General features: G+C 32.9%; 1 long non-coding RNA gene across 1 annotated transcript in view; it reads left to right on the top strand.

Annotated features, from left to right (window-relative positions):
- LOC105883106 (uncharacterized) overlaps window positions 1-15,932 on the top strand; it is a 620,369-nt gene that overhangs the window by 582,407 nt on the left and 22,030 nt on the right. The window lies entirely within an intron of this gene.

Genomic DNA, 15,932 nt, shown 5'->3' with positions numbered 1-15,932 from the left:
GCTGCTGAACATCCCATAATGCACAGGGTAGGCCCCTACAACAAAGACTTATCTAACCCCGAAATGTTCATAATGCTGAGGTTCAGAAATCCTACACTAGTGCTTTAATAAATTCTTCCTGTAGTGAAAATAATTACAACACAAAATATAAATTCATTTTCTGGAGGAATCTTGAGAGCCATCAGTGCACAAAAAAAGTTCTCAGAGCTTCCAAGTAGTTTGCAGAAAAAAACTTTCGTGACAATATTTTGCTTTTTGCAAATTAATGCAGGAAGTAAAAGGATGTCTCATATGTTAAGATCTGAATGCATTATCATTCAGAATATGATTTGAAATTCTTGCCTTGAAGAAGGTTGCTTTTAATTTGATGTGTTCTGTAGCTTATTTCTTTAACCCTGACACTGATATAAAATATAGAAATATTTAAGTTTTTTATTATGCACATAATGTAGTCTGGAGTTATATCAAGCCTGGACAATAACTTACCTGGTTAATACTGAGAATTGGAACTTTGGAAGAGAGAGGGTTTAAAGTACATGATAAAATAGAGGCAGTGCTTTTGTAGAGTTGGAAAGAGATTAGTGGGGCCTTGGAACTGCCTGAGAACTGTATCCTTTTCTGTTGGGAATGCAGGGGCTAAGAAGCAGTTGAGGCTGGGTTGACAGAATCAGGTCAAAATGTTCTGCTCCATTTTGATGTGTCTTAATATGGGGTTACTCAGATGAAGTTAAATCCATATAACTCTTGAGTCTCGGAAAAGGAAAAACATTTCAGCACATATGGAGTTTCCTCCAGTAGCTAAGTTTAGTTATATACATTAATTGAGGTTACCCCAAATGATCAGGAGCCACGAAAACCTATCAAAGCATCCATATCAGTCAATGACAACTGAGTTAAGAAGTAGGAACCAACCAATAAATTTGCCATCAGAAAAAAATAAAAGCCAGTTGTTTATAGCAATAAAAATAAGATTCCTGTTTCTAGATAATCAATATCCAAAAATAAACTTTTTACTTTACAGTAGCCTTAGATTTACAGGGAAGTTTCTAAGAGGGTATATAGCATTCTAATATATGTCACAGCCAATTTCCCATGTTATTAATGTCTTGCATTATATTATTAATATATTACGTTAGCATGGTACATTTGTTGCAATTTAAGAACAAAGATTAATACATTATTATTAATTAACATCCGTACTTTATTTAGATTCCCTTAGTTTGTCCCTAACGTCTTTTTTTTCTGCTCCTGGATTGCATGCAAGGTATCATAATATATTTAGTCATCATGTCTTTGTAGGCTCTTCTTGATTGTGGCAGTTTCTCAGATTTTCCTCATTTTTGATGATTTTGAGGAGTATTGGTCAGATAGTCTGTAGTCTGTAGTCTTTCAATTGGGATTTTTTCTGATGTTTTCCTCATAATTAGACTGAGGTTGTATGTTTTGGAAGGAAGACCACAGAGATAAAATGCCAGTCCTAGCAAGTCAGATCAAAGTTACATGCTATCAATATCACATATCATTCTTTTTTTTTTTTTTTTTTTTTTTTTTGATACAGAGTCTCGCTTTGTTTCCCAGGCTAGAGTGAGTGCCCTGCCGTCAGCCTAGCTCACAGCAATCTCAAACTCCTGGGCTCAAGCGATCCTCCTGCCTCAGGCTCCCGAGTAGCTGGGACTACAGGCATGAGCCACCATGCCCGGCTAATTTTTTCTATATATATTTTTAGTTGCCCAATTAATTTCTTTCTATTTATATTAGAGACGGGGTCTTGCTCTTCTTGCTCTTGCTCAGGCTGGTTTCGAACTCCTGACCTTGAGCAATCCACACACCTCAGCCTCCCAGAGTGCTACAGGTGTGAGCCACTGCGCCCGGCCTGACATATCATTCTTGATATTGACTTTGATCATCTAGCTGAAGTAGTGCATATAATTCAATTTTAAACTGAATTTTATCTGTTGAAATTGTATGCATTAAGTGACGCATATTATGTAAAATGGCTTGAGAGGACGTGCAGGTAGCTTTTTACCCTTTCTTTTTAAAAAAATCATTATGTTTTCTTGAAAAGTATTCACTCAAATATTTTTCAACTGAAACCACAACTGTTTACTACTGTGTTAACTAACACCTAATCATAGAATAACCAAGGGTTAGCCCTATTTGTAACAATTTTTAACTTACTTCTGTGATATAACATTGAAGGCTACATTACTCTTCCTAAGGTGGAATAAAAACACTGCTACTACTACTACTACTAATGATATTTTTAGTAAGAGCATCTTAAACTTTTTATAGCATTTTCACATATATTAACTCTCTTGAGTCTCATAACAATCTCAAAAGTTAATCAGAAGACATTATCTCTTTAGTCATAGTAGCAATTTGCTTTCATATGATGAATATTTACATATTGTATGTGTCTTCATTGCATTGTGAATACAAAGATTAATAGATAAGAAAATTTACCATCCATCCTTACCTCCAAAATTTACATTTGTATTTGTCATGTGTGCCTATATATATATTTGTAAGAAGAATCTATCCATTCATTAATTTCCATTATAAAGGAAATAATGGGTTTTCCTATTGATTAGCGATTATCAAGATTTTACATTTCACTAAAATTAAGCCTAGTGTGCCAACAAATGAGTATTTCAAGAGGTAAATACCAAAATTATCCTGGTATCTGTAAGATAAATTACCAGCTAAAATAGACAAAATATTATTTTAGAACTCATTCTGAAATGTTGATTGTTAGATTTTAGGAATATATTTAAATACTATACTGTAGCTAAATTACTCTTCATAGGAATACAAGGATTTAAGAAATTAGCTATTATTTTCTTTTCTGGAAGTGGAATCTGTGGCCTCTATAATTTGGACATTTCATGTAAGTTTTGACTACTTTTCAAAAGCTAAGACTATTATTTTCTAACTAAAGAATTTATCAGAAATGATTTTATATGACAAAAGCCAGACATTCGTTAGGACAATTTATATAAATAAGCCCTAATTGTTTAATGTTTATAGTAATAAAAATAATCATCAGAAAACATTATGGACTAAATGGGTAAAGAAAATTGGCCCAGTGCAGAACATCTAAATATTGCTGATAAAAATATTTTTAGAAAGCTTTTCAAAAAAACAACTATTTAGCTGATATAAATTAAAGAAAACAATCCTAGGCTGGAAATAAGGAGAAAAGCTTGTACCTTGTTTGGTACCATTTCTTGATACCACAGGGCCAAGAAATTTCTAAAGCTTGTTCTAATCCTGCTGATCTCTGGTGGTCTAGAGCCTAGATTTTAATGGGACACAGAATGCAAAAGATGGGAGACAAATTATGGCCCATAATTATTGGCAGGTCAGAGTTGCTTACCGATATGGAACATAGGATTAACTACCCTGGCAATAGGGGAACACACACACACACACACACACACACACACACACACACACTTATCTAGCTTAAATGTCTTGGCTTAGGCTTTATAGAGAGTAGAAAAAATAATAAAGAGAATTCATAATCACAAACTTGCCCTCAAGCACATATGGGTAATTTGAAAAAAATCCATTTTGAAAATTTAGTTTAATGTGATCGCGGGTTGTACTTATAGTTACTGGCTGAGGCAAAGGTAAATATTTCAAAGAGAAATTCACTGTAAACACAGTTCCTAAAGAATTCTCATAGGTAAAGTTCTAATACACATAACTTCATAACAATGATAATAATAAAAAACACTAATTGTATAGGAAACAAGCTGTTATGAGCAAGAGTCACCAGGACAATAAACTGCATACTCAGACCCACTAACACTGTAGTCAATAGTATTGGTGGACATAGAATATAAAACTTTTCCGTCTTAAGTATTTAAAGGAATAAATGAAGATTTGGAGTACAAATAAGAAATACAAGGCCATCACATTTCATAAGGCAATTTTTAAAATGTTATCATTATAATTGCAAAGAAATAAAAATATATTTATGGAAGTAAAGATTTAATAAACAATTTTTGTATCAGATAGAGACACTTGAAAAGTGACTTAGTATCATGGGTACTTCAATTTCCACAATATGGTGGAATAGATACCAGACCAATTGTCACTGAAAACACTTTGCAATAACATGAATTTAGATTGTGAACAGACTCAAAGGAATCAGAAATCCTATTCAGTATCAGGATATATTAATTATTTTATGGATGCAATTAATTTCAAGGCACAGACAATGCAGGGAGAGATCTGGGACCATTACTGGAACTTCCCAGTTATTTGTTACAGTATTAGATGTACTCTGAACCCAAATTAACATATGAGGCCTGTAAGTGGTGTGTGCAGAGGACATTTTAGAACATGAAACATTTCCATTTTATACTCATATAGTTACATAGCTTTTGTGATAGTTTCCATTTTCCATGGCATGTAAGTCTATAGATCCCAAGTTTGTTTATGATGAGCAGTTCTAGACAACCTGGTATATCCTACTACCAACATTCTATAAATAAGGGGAACCACTAGCAAACACAATTTGCTTGTTTGCAGATGCATCATTAGCACATTGTAAGAAGATAGAATCTGATCCTTTTCTTTCCCAGGGCCATCTTCTCTCAGGTTCCTCAAAAGTAGAAAAAAAGGAGTCCAAGCTGGCTGCTTCACCATTTATGTCCCACATCTAAAAATATATAACATATTTTAATGAGCCCCAAAGAAGTTAATGCTTATCATATGCAAAAAATATATTGAAAAGAGCTAGCAATTGCAATATGTCTTTATAATTTATACCTTGATGCAAATATCCTTTAAAAGATAATGATATTTATGAAATGATCAGAAAATTTAATACTTACTGGATATTTGAAGTGAGGGAATTGCTAATTTTTGTGTATAATAACTTAAACAGAACCCTTATCTTTTAGAGATGCATACTAAAATATATACAGATGTAATAATGTGATGTTTGAAATTTGCTTTAAAATGATATAGGGGGTAGGGTGGGTACCTGTGAAGTGCTGTTGGCCTGGATTTGATAAATGTTGATGTTGGAAGAGGGGAACATGGGAGAACTTTATACAATTCTAATTTGTATATGTTTGAAGTTCTCCATAACAAAAAATATATTTAAAAAACTGTTGGGAACTGTCACCACATATGTTTCTTCTATTAGCTACTTGTCACCAAAAAATAATTGCAATAATCAATGAACAAAAAACAAGCAAACAACTGATTAAAAACTCAGTGTGTGTGCATAATAGGACATTAAGCTAAAAGAGATTTAATAAAAAATAATACATAGCTAAAAAGAAAATATCTAAACTGACACAATGGTTAAAATAACTATAAAATGCACACAAAAAGAGTATTATTGCGGCAATGTGTATAGCTAGAGTTATAGCTCTTGACCTGGGAAAGAACCAAGTGGCACACGAAGAGTCAGAGAACAGCCTTTATTCCTCCCCAGCAGGCTCAGCACAGCTAGTGTTACAGATCTCGTGTCTTCTGATCTTCTGACCTTTCTGCCCCCCTTCCTTGTTCTCCTACTTTTAATACCCTTTGTAGGGTTCAAAAAGCGTCCAATCAACTACAAGCTTTAACATCCAATCAACATCAAGCTTTAACATCCAATCAACAATAGTGGGATTAAAAAATTACCCAATCAGGATCATACAAACAGTGCAGCCGGAAATAGGTAGCGCCCCCCCTGCCTGGGGGCATTCCAGCAAGTGGGGCCCCAGGTGGCTTTCTGCCCTCTCTGTTGTGGGTCTGGCCCCAGCAGTGCCCTCCAACTGGCCACACGCAGCGCTAGCCGGTGGAGATGCGGAGCTATGGGGAGGCGGCAAGCAGTCGCATCCTGGCGCCTGACATTTTCCATGTCAGCATAACTAGAGAATAGGACAGGGACAAAGATCTAACATATGTACAGCTAGAGTTTCTGTTGGAGAGAGTAGAGAACATAGTATAGAAACACTATTTTTGGAGTTCATGCTAAGAATTTCCCAATTCACAAAAAGATATAACACAAGATTCAACAATAATAACAATCTTCAATCAGGATACATACAAAAGAAGGTATCATATCACAATTTCTATAAACCCCAACCAAATGAAAATCTCAAGACAGCCAAAGGGGAAAAAAAAGACATGTTATCTTTAAAGGAGCAAACAAAAAATAAACAAAACCAGAATTTACTTCTCACCAGAAATAATTGAAATCAGGAGATAAAGCAATAAGCTTAATGCTGAAATAAAGTACCAAACATTCTATAGTCAATGAAACTTTGCTTCAAAGATGGCAGCTTGAAATAAACAAGAGAGAAAAACAATGGAAAGTTTAACTATCTGGGCAAATTTAAATAAATATCTATGGTATAAATTAATAATATTGATGACTTGGGGTACAAAGTACATAGCATGTCAAAATATAAGATAATAAGAATACATACTTAGGGAGGAAAAAATAGTGTCAAAGTTCTAAAGTAATTTGATTTTTCTACAAGTATCTTAGAATTTATATTAGACCTTAATAAGAAAAATATCTGTTCTACAATCTCTATGATAACCAAAAGGACAACAAAAAAGTTTAATAAACCCAGAAAAATAAAATGGCAAAAGTTACTTACTATTCCAAAAGAAAACAACAAAAGCAAGAATAAATTAAAATGAAAATAAATGATATAATTGAATATTTAAATCAAATAAATAAATATTGCATTTCATTTAAAGGGAATACAAGTGTCAATTAAAATCAAGAATCGTAATGGGGGAAAAACACTCAAATGTATACAGATTGCATACTTTAGCATAGGTATGCAAAAGGGGTGAAAATAAAAGATTATAAAATGCTTCACCATTCAAATGGTACTAAAAGAAAGCTAGTGTAGCAATAGTAACAAAGACTTTCATGCCAGAAGCAAAACAAATGATAATGAGAATATTTGATAATGATCAGAAATAAAGTCCAAGAATATATGGTAGTTCTGAATTTGTAATGAGAAAAATTCAAAATATGTGGAGTAAAAGTAAAATGAAAAGGAGAAAAAAATCAAATCTGTTATAGTAATGAGAGATTTCACAATCCTTTTCTCATGAACTGATAATGAGGCATTTGACCATATGCTGAACCATAAAACTAATTTCAACAAACCTGAAAGAATCAAAATCTTACAGAATATGTTTTTTCATCACTAAATTAACTAGAAAGAAAAACAAAAGATAAGTAGAATCTTCTCATATGTTTGGAAATTACCTAGTAGATTTCTAAATAGTCTATGGGTCAAAAAAGAAAATACAATTGAAATTAGAACATATTTTGAATTGAAAATAATAAAAATACTACCTATAAAAACATATAGGATGTATTTAAGGTGGTGCTTATTGATAAGTGCATTGCTTTAAATTCCTATATCGGCAAATAATTAAAGTTTAAAAATGTATAATCTAAACATTCAACTCAAAAATAAAATGTAAATAAACTAAATAAAATCTAAAAAGGATAAAGAGAAAGGAATATAAGACAAGAGTAGAAAAATGCCCATTATTCCTAGAATAATTAGAGGTTTTAAGACTCTCTTAATGAGGTTATGTTTAAAGCTGATGCAGGAAATAAGAAGTTAGATATGAAATAACTGGCAATTCTTCACATTTAAGAATTATTCATATATGATAAAGATTAAAGACTTAATTTCCACTTGAAAAGGAAGGAAAAAGAGTAGAAACTAATAGGAAAAAACAAAATACAACCAAACCACAAACACAAAATAGAAAATTAACAAAGTTAGAAATTTGTTCTTCAACAAAACAAATAAACTTGGTGATCTCTTTGCAAGATGAATCAAGAATAAAAACAGAAAACACCAATTTCCAATATTAAGAATGGAAAAGGCAAAATCAATATAGATCCTAGAGACATTTAAATTATTATAAAAACATATTTGAGATTAGTTTATGCTGTTAAATTTAAAATTTTAGATGAAACAAGATAAATTCCTAAAACTAATAACTTTGTCAGGAGACACAGGAAGGAACAAAAATCTAAATAGTCTTACATGTATCAAAAATACTGACCTGTAATTAAACTTTTCTATAAAATAATTCCAGGCTGAAATAACTTCATCAAGCAATTCTACCAAACTTTTAAAGAAAAAAAATAAAATGCAAAAGGCTGATAATAACACATTTTGGACAATTGTATTGGACAATTGATTTGGATAATTGTATTTTCAATAAATTGACACTGGAAATTTAAATGCTCACAATCACTTTGGAAAACTGGCATTGTCTATTCAAATGAAATATACTCATACTAAATTTATATGCAATAAAAATAACTATAATACCTGGATGATAGGTAACAGTTAAATATTAAAACAACCTACTTATTTGTCAATATTAAAATGGATAAATTTAGTGTGTTATATTTATTCCTACAATGAAATTTCATATAGCAATAAAAATGCATGAACTCATGCACCAACATGAATGAATTTTATAAGCATAATTTTGAGTGACAGAAGGAAGACAAAAATAGTACAGGTGGCATAATTATATTTTATGGTATTCAAAGACAGGCAAAATTAATTTATAATGTTTTCTTTGGGGACTGAATGATTAAAAGGAGCTTCTAGGGAGCTCATGATGTGCTTCTTCCATGGATGTTTTCATTCCAGAAAAATTAAGTGAGCTGCATATTTAACATTTTTTCAGTTTCTGGTAATTATTTTTAAGAAAGCAATTTTTAATAGACCTATGCACACATACAATGTAATTTGGTACCATATTGGTTTTCCTGACTATCATACATTGATTTTTTTGCTGCATTTTTATGAAGAAATCTTTGCCATCATTCTACCTGGAGTACTTTTTCTCACACTTCACAAATTTCTTGAAACAATACTATGGAAGATCCTTCTTCACCTGTCTTAATGTATTGCTATTATTACATTAATAAGCTACAAAATTTGTATTTCTAATCATAGTTTCCTGTGTTTAGTAGAATATCATTACAAAATGTTAAACCTCTGCTTTGTGTTAAAGTCATTCATTTTAAAGAGTTTATTTCACTTTAGAGAATTAAATATGACTGAAGTTTATTTAACTGTCTAACATGAATCCATTAAAAGGCACATACGGAAAAAAATACATCCTGCAGCTATTGCCTTTGCTCATTGTGATGGTAATAATGGAGGAGTGGCACACAGGCTAAGTGAGACAGTGTGGGGAATCTTCCAAGGGTATGTCTAAGGAACATTAGAGTCTCTGGTTGGCCAAAATCACTAGCCTTCTGTTTTTTTAAGCAAAAAATATAAGCCAATTTCTTGTCTAATTGCTAGAGAACATAAGAAAGGGGATCACTCAGAAATGGAAGAGAAAGGATAGTGATGAAGTGGTTTGTGGAGACAGAAATTATGAGAAAGAGATATGTTTTAAAAATATTGTAATGACATTTTAGTGGATGACATTTTAAAACCTTGTATCATATCTTCACAAAAAATATCCAGTAAATATTTATTTTAATATTTACAATTTTTGGTTGAATACATTTTTCATCAACATGACAATTCCTTTTTTGAAGTCAGAATGTTGACAATAAAATATGTCTATAAGAAGCCCTCAGTATCCTGGTTACTACTGGAAATAAAAAGTACAGAAATATTGCTTAGAAAGCATCAAAGAATGACTTAATATTTCTGTACTTTTTATTTCCAGTAGTAACCAGGATACTGAGGGCTTCTTATAGACATATTGTCAACATTCTGACTTCAAAAAAGGAATTGTCATGTTGATGAAAAATGCATTGAACCAAAAATTGTAAATATTAAAATAAATATTTACTGGATATGTTTTGTGAAGATATGATACAAGGTTTTAAAGTACAGAAATATTGCTTAGAAAGCATCAAGTAATGACTTAATCTGAGAGTGAAGCCAAAGTAACTGAAATGGAGAAATTACAGAGAAAGACTGGGGGGAGGGAGGAGGGGGGCGGGTATATATATATATATGTAAGGAGTGAGATGTGCACCATCTGGGGGATGGTCATGCTGGAAACTCAGACTTGGGGGGGGAGGGCATTTATTGAAACCTTAAAATATGTTCCCCCATAATATGCCGAAATAAAAATAAATAAAAAAAAAAGAATGACTTAATTTAAAAATCCTCAGCCACTAATATGGAAACTCTAGGATTCATTGGCTAACGAACAGGATATTACCTAGCCTTCAAAAGCAGGAAATAGACTTTGTCTTGCTTGTTTTTAATTTAAAGCCCAGTCCCTGCTTCCAGAGCTCTTTGTTCTATAAATTTACCAAATTGTACCTTAAAAAAATCTTTGCTTTCAAACTCATCATGCTCCCAAATTAATACTAGAAATAAAATACCAACTGATATCAATTTTTAAAAAATATAATGGGACTTTTGCTATAGCTCCTGAGCGAGAAATGAATATCTAAAGATTCAGAATTCAACTGATCCTCTCTGCGTCCTTATATTTCTCAACAATTCCAGGAAAGCCTAGTATAAATTCAGGTTATTTTTTCTCATTGAATTTATAATTAAACTCTTATTTGATACAAAGTTTAGGGTCATTGCAAAAATTTAGAGTATGCCTACAAGTCCTTTAATCTAAAGCATCAAAACTTTAGATTCATGAAATTGTTACGGTATTTTAAGTTATGGAAGTTTATTCTATTTACTGTGCTCATGGACTGTCCACAGAATTAAAATTTCTTCAGTTTCAATTGAGGGATTTATCTGACAAATCAAATTTTACTGACCTTTTTTGAGCCTTCTTTCTTAGAGATGTGAATGATTTGGCAGTTTAAAATTAAGGATTATATCTGTATATTTTGGATGTATTATTACCATGTTTTCTGAGTTCTGAGATAAACAGATAAATTGATTGCTATTTGGAAGGATTTTGGTTTGTTCTTGTTTTATTTCCAAGAGCAAATTTATTCTCTGGAGACCTAACAATGTGTAAAATAATATTCATCCTTATTATCTTACTTGAAAATTTAATTAATTTATGAGTTAACCTTGCCATAATATTTACTTACTATTCTTATTTTAATAACAGACATAGAAAAAGGACACATATAATATAGTCATTTTGAGTAATAAATAATTCACTTTAGAATGTGTCAGGATCTGTCTTAGTTCCTTAAATAAGCTCTCAGAAATACATTAGTAAAAAATAAATTATTGCTTATTCTGTACCTCTTGAAGAAAATAAAAGTACATTTGGTTTTGGTATGTCTTTGTTCCCAGTCCTTCTTTCTGAATTGTTTACTTTCTCCTTGCTGGTCATCCTACATTCATCCGTTACTAAAAGCCTAGCTCTGGCCTGTCCCCATTCCTGGGCAGCTGGCCGCATGCAAGGCAGTGCACTACAGAACTTGGTACTGTTCAGTGTAAGAGATTTCCTGAGTCTATGTCTCATCCCTTTAACTGGAAGCCAACAGAAATTTAGTTTTCTTCTTTTATATTTTCTATATCCACCTACAACATCCTGAACAATTTTTTCCCCCTGAGGGATGTACATTATAAAATGAATACTTATTCACTGATTGTGTGACATAAATCTCTTCTACAATGATACCAGAATGATGTGATACTGTAATTAAATGGATCTCTGTATTTCAAGAGAAGCACTGAGCTCAGTTCTAATATAACTAATAGAGTCAGTGCTCATATAATATGTTGCTTAATATAGATGTCTCTTCAATTTAAAAGGTGTTCATTGAGCAGCTACTGTATGTCAGATATGATATAAGTAACAGCTGTAGAGAATAGGGCTGACACAAATCTTTTCTCTCACACAGCTTATGTTCCAGCAGGAATCAGATAATATCTGAGAGAAACATTCTGGGCAGGAAGAACAGCAAGTGCAAAGGACCTGAGTCAAGAATATTGAGTCTAGCAAGGCAGAGGTCACACAATTAATAGGAAGCTAGATGACTTACGGCATTATAGGGTGTTGAGTAATGATAAACCATGGGAGGATTCTGAGCAGAGTAATTACACTGTCTGACTTAAATTTAACAGCACCTGTAAAGCTGCTGTATTGGATTTAAAGGTTACTTCAAATTTCTCCTATGAATAAAATTCTGTCGTTTTATGACTTTCTCTTCTATTTTCCTTGGTTTTCATTCTAAAAAATGGATTAATTTTATTTGTTTTTTTTATTTCAGCATATTAAGGAGGTACAAATGTTAAGTTACATATATTGCCCTTGCCCCCACTCCCCCTCGAGTGAGAGCTTCAAGCGTGTCCATCCCCCAGATGGTGCACATCATGCTCATTATGTATGTACATACTCATCCCCTCCTACCCTCTCCCATCTGCCTGACGCCGGGTAAATATTATTCCTATATGTCCACCTAGGTATTGATCAGTTAATATCACTTTGCTGGTGAGTACATGTGGTGCTTATTTTTCCATTCTTGGGATACTTCACTTAGTAGAATGGGTTCCAGCTCTGCCCAGGAAAATACAAGAGTTGCTATATCAGTCACTGTTGTTTCTTATAGCTGAATAGTACTCCATGGTATACATATACCACATTTTATTAATCCACTCATGTATTGATGGGCACTTGGGTTGTTTCCACAGGTTTGCAATTGTGAATTGTGCTGCCATAAACATTTGGGAGCAGGTATCTTTTTTATAGAGTGTCTTTTGTTCTTTTGGGTAGATGCCCAGAAATGGGATTGCTGGATCAAATGGTAGATCTACTCGTATCACTTTAAGGTATCTCCATATTGCTTTCCACAGAGGTTGAACTAGTTTGCAGTCCCACCAGCAGTGTAGAAGTGTTCTTATCTCTCCACATCCACACCAACGTTTATTGTTTTGAAACTTGTTAATAAAGGCCATTCTCACTGGAGATACGTGATATTTCATTGCAGTTTTGATTTGCATTTCCCTGATGGTGAGAGATGTTGAGCATTTTTTCATGTTTGTTGGCCGTTATTCTATCTTCTTTTGGAAAGTTTCTTTTCATGTTCTTTCCCCATTTTTTGATGGGGTTGTTTGATTTTTCTTTGCTGATTTTCCTGAGTTCTAAATAGATTCTAGTCATCAGCCCTTTATCGAATGTGTAGCTTGCGAAAATTTTCTTCCATTCTGTATTTCCTCTCCTGACAGTTTCTTTGGCTATGCAGAAGCTTTTTAATTTGATCAGGTCCCATTTATTTATTTTTGTTGCTGCTGTGATTGCCTTTGAGGTCTTCTTTATAAATTCTTTGCCTAGGCCAATGTCTAGAAGAGTAATTCCAATGTTTTCATCTAGAATTTCAATACATTCACATCTTAGGTTTAAGTCTGTTACCCAGCATGAGTTGATTTTGTGAGAGGTGAAAGATATGGATCCGGTTTGAGTCTTCTACATGTGGCTATCCAGTTTTCTTAGCACCATTTATTGAATAAGGATTCTTTTCCCCAGTGTATGTTTTTGTCTTCTTTGTCAAAGATTGGATGGCTATATGAGGATGGTTTTATATCTGGGTTCTCTGTTCTGTTCCACTGGTCAATGTCCCTGTTCTTGTGCCAATAAAAAACTGTTTTAATGACTATAGCCTTGTAGTATAGTTTGAAGTCTGGTAAATTGATACCTCCCATTTTGTTTTTATTGCCTGGGATTTCTTTTGCCATACAGGGTCTTCTCTGGTTCCATATGAAGCATAAAATTATATTTTCTATATCTGTGAAAAATGATGATGGTATTTTAATAGGGATTGCATTGACTCTGTAGATCACTTTGGGTAGTATAGACATTTTAATAATGTTGATTCTGCCAACGCACGAGCATGGTATGGTCTTCCACCTGTTTACATCCTCTGCTATTTCCTTCTTCAGTGTTTCATAGTTCTCTCTGTAGAAATCTTTTACCTCCTTAGTTAAATATATTCCTAGGTACTTTATTTTCTTTGTTGCTATTTTGAAGGGAATTGAGTCTTTGATTTGGTTCTCACTTTGAATGTCATTGGCGTATATGAATGCCTCTGATTTGTGTTTATTGATTTTGTATCCTGAGACTTTACTGAATTCATTTATCAATTCAAGGAGTCTATTGGTTGAAACTTTGGGGTTTTCATATCATCAGCAAAGAGTGAGAGTTTGATCTCTTTTGCTCCCATTTGTACATACTTAATTCTACTCTCTTTTCTGATTGCTATAGCAAGGACTTCCAGCATTATGTTGAATCAAAGTGGAGATAGTGGGCAACCTTGCCTTGTTCCAGTTCTAAGTGGGGATGCTTTCAATAATCCCCATTCAGTATGATGTTGGCTGTGGGTTTGTCATATATGGTTTGTATCAGTTTTAGGTAAGCCCTGTCTATGCCTATTTTGTTAAGTATTCTTATTATAAAATGGTGTTGAATTACGTCAAACACTTTTTCTGCATCTATTGAGAGGATCATATGGTTTTTGTTTTTGCGTCTGTTTATGTGGTGAATTACATTTATAGATTTGCATATGTTGAACCATCTCCGCATCTCTGGGATAAAACCCACTTTGTTGTGATGGATTATTTTCTTGATAATCAACATGCCATGTGTATCTTTCTACCCATACCATATATGTTTTATAAGTGTCCATTTGAGAATAACAACATACAGATGTGGGAATAAGAGAGTTTCTTCTTTCATAATCATCCAAAGAAAACTAGAACCTACTTTATAGATGTTCAAATACTTTGTATATGCTATTCTTCTTAGGTTCATGTAGAATTAGTTTTCTATGTTAAATATACTGTTTCCAGAGAAGCTTTGAAAGTAAGCCACCATGATTTTTTTAAAACTGTTTTTTTGTGATTATCTACATATTTTTTCTATGCATATGTTTTTAATTTAAAATTTAAAAAAATCCTTCCTGTCATCAATCTAGCCTATATGTTCTAACATAGATGAATATACAAAAACAATTATAGATATATGTGTATTTATTGGTTATTATACATACCTATATTACCTTTGTATGCTGAGAGAGTCTTTAAGCAATGACATCCCAGTAGTAACAAGCACAACCAGAGCCCAGATTTTGGTTTCTGCATATTATTCTCTATTAAAAGACAGAAGATATTATTGATTTTATACTTGGTACAGGAAAATTACAAGATGAGCCTATAGCATCTTGTAGTACTAGAAAGTAAGGAAGTGTTCAAAAAAACAACAAAAAAAAAATGAGGGTATTGTCAAAGGGGTAAAGAACGAACCTAGAAGACTTCAGTTAGCAAAACAACAAGAAATTAAAGCAATAAAATAAATGCAGTATTGGATTATAAACCAAATTAAAAAATAAATATACCTGACTTCATAGTGATATGAACAAATGATTGATAAGTAAACAGGGGAAGAGATAAGTCTTTGTTACAGAAGAATCTCAAATAATATATGTAGGTTTTTCTACTTGTAGGGGGTGGAGCTGAATGTCCATACCACCCCCACATCTGAGTGTGGGCTAGATTTAGTGACTTGCCTCCAAAGAGTAGAGTAGGAGATAGGAAGAAAAGTAACTTTTCAGTGGAGTAACCTGGTGAATACTACTTTATCCAAGTAATAAAAAGTAATATTGTTACTGACTTCTTGTGAATATCATGTAACACCCAATGTGATGTGACAAAAAAAAAAGTGCTTCACATTGTTATTATTTTTTAAGCCCATAATCCCAGTCTCATTATAAGAAAAACATTGAACAAACCCAGGTTGGGGAACATTCTACAGAATATCTGGGTGGTACTACTCAAGACTGTCATAGCCATGGAAAAAAGACTAAGAAATAATCATAGACCAGAGGAGGGTGAGAAAACTTGACAACTAAAAGCAATGTGACACCCTGGATTGGATCCTGGAACAGGGAGAGGGCATTATGGTATTAAAAACTGATGAAATCCAAATAAAGTTGGAGTATAGTTAAGAGGTAAACAGTGATGTACTAGTGT

Source organism: Microcebus murinus, chromosome 1, assembly GCF_040939455.1.
Source record: "Microcebus murinus isolate Inina chromosome 1, M.murinus_Inina_mat1.0, whole genome shotgun sequence".
In the NCBI taxonomy this organism is placed as follows: domain Eukaryota; kingdom Metazoa; phylum Chordata; class Mammalia; order Primates; family Cheirogaleidae; genus Microcebus; species Microcebus murinus.
This window is presented reverse-complemented; position numbering and strand designations above follow the sequence as displayed.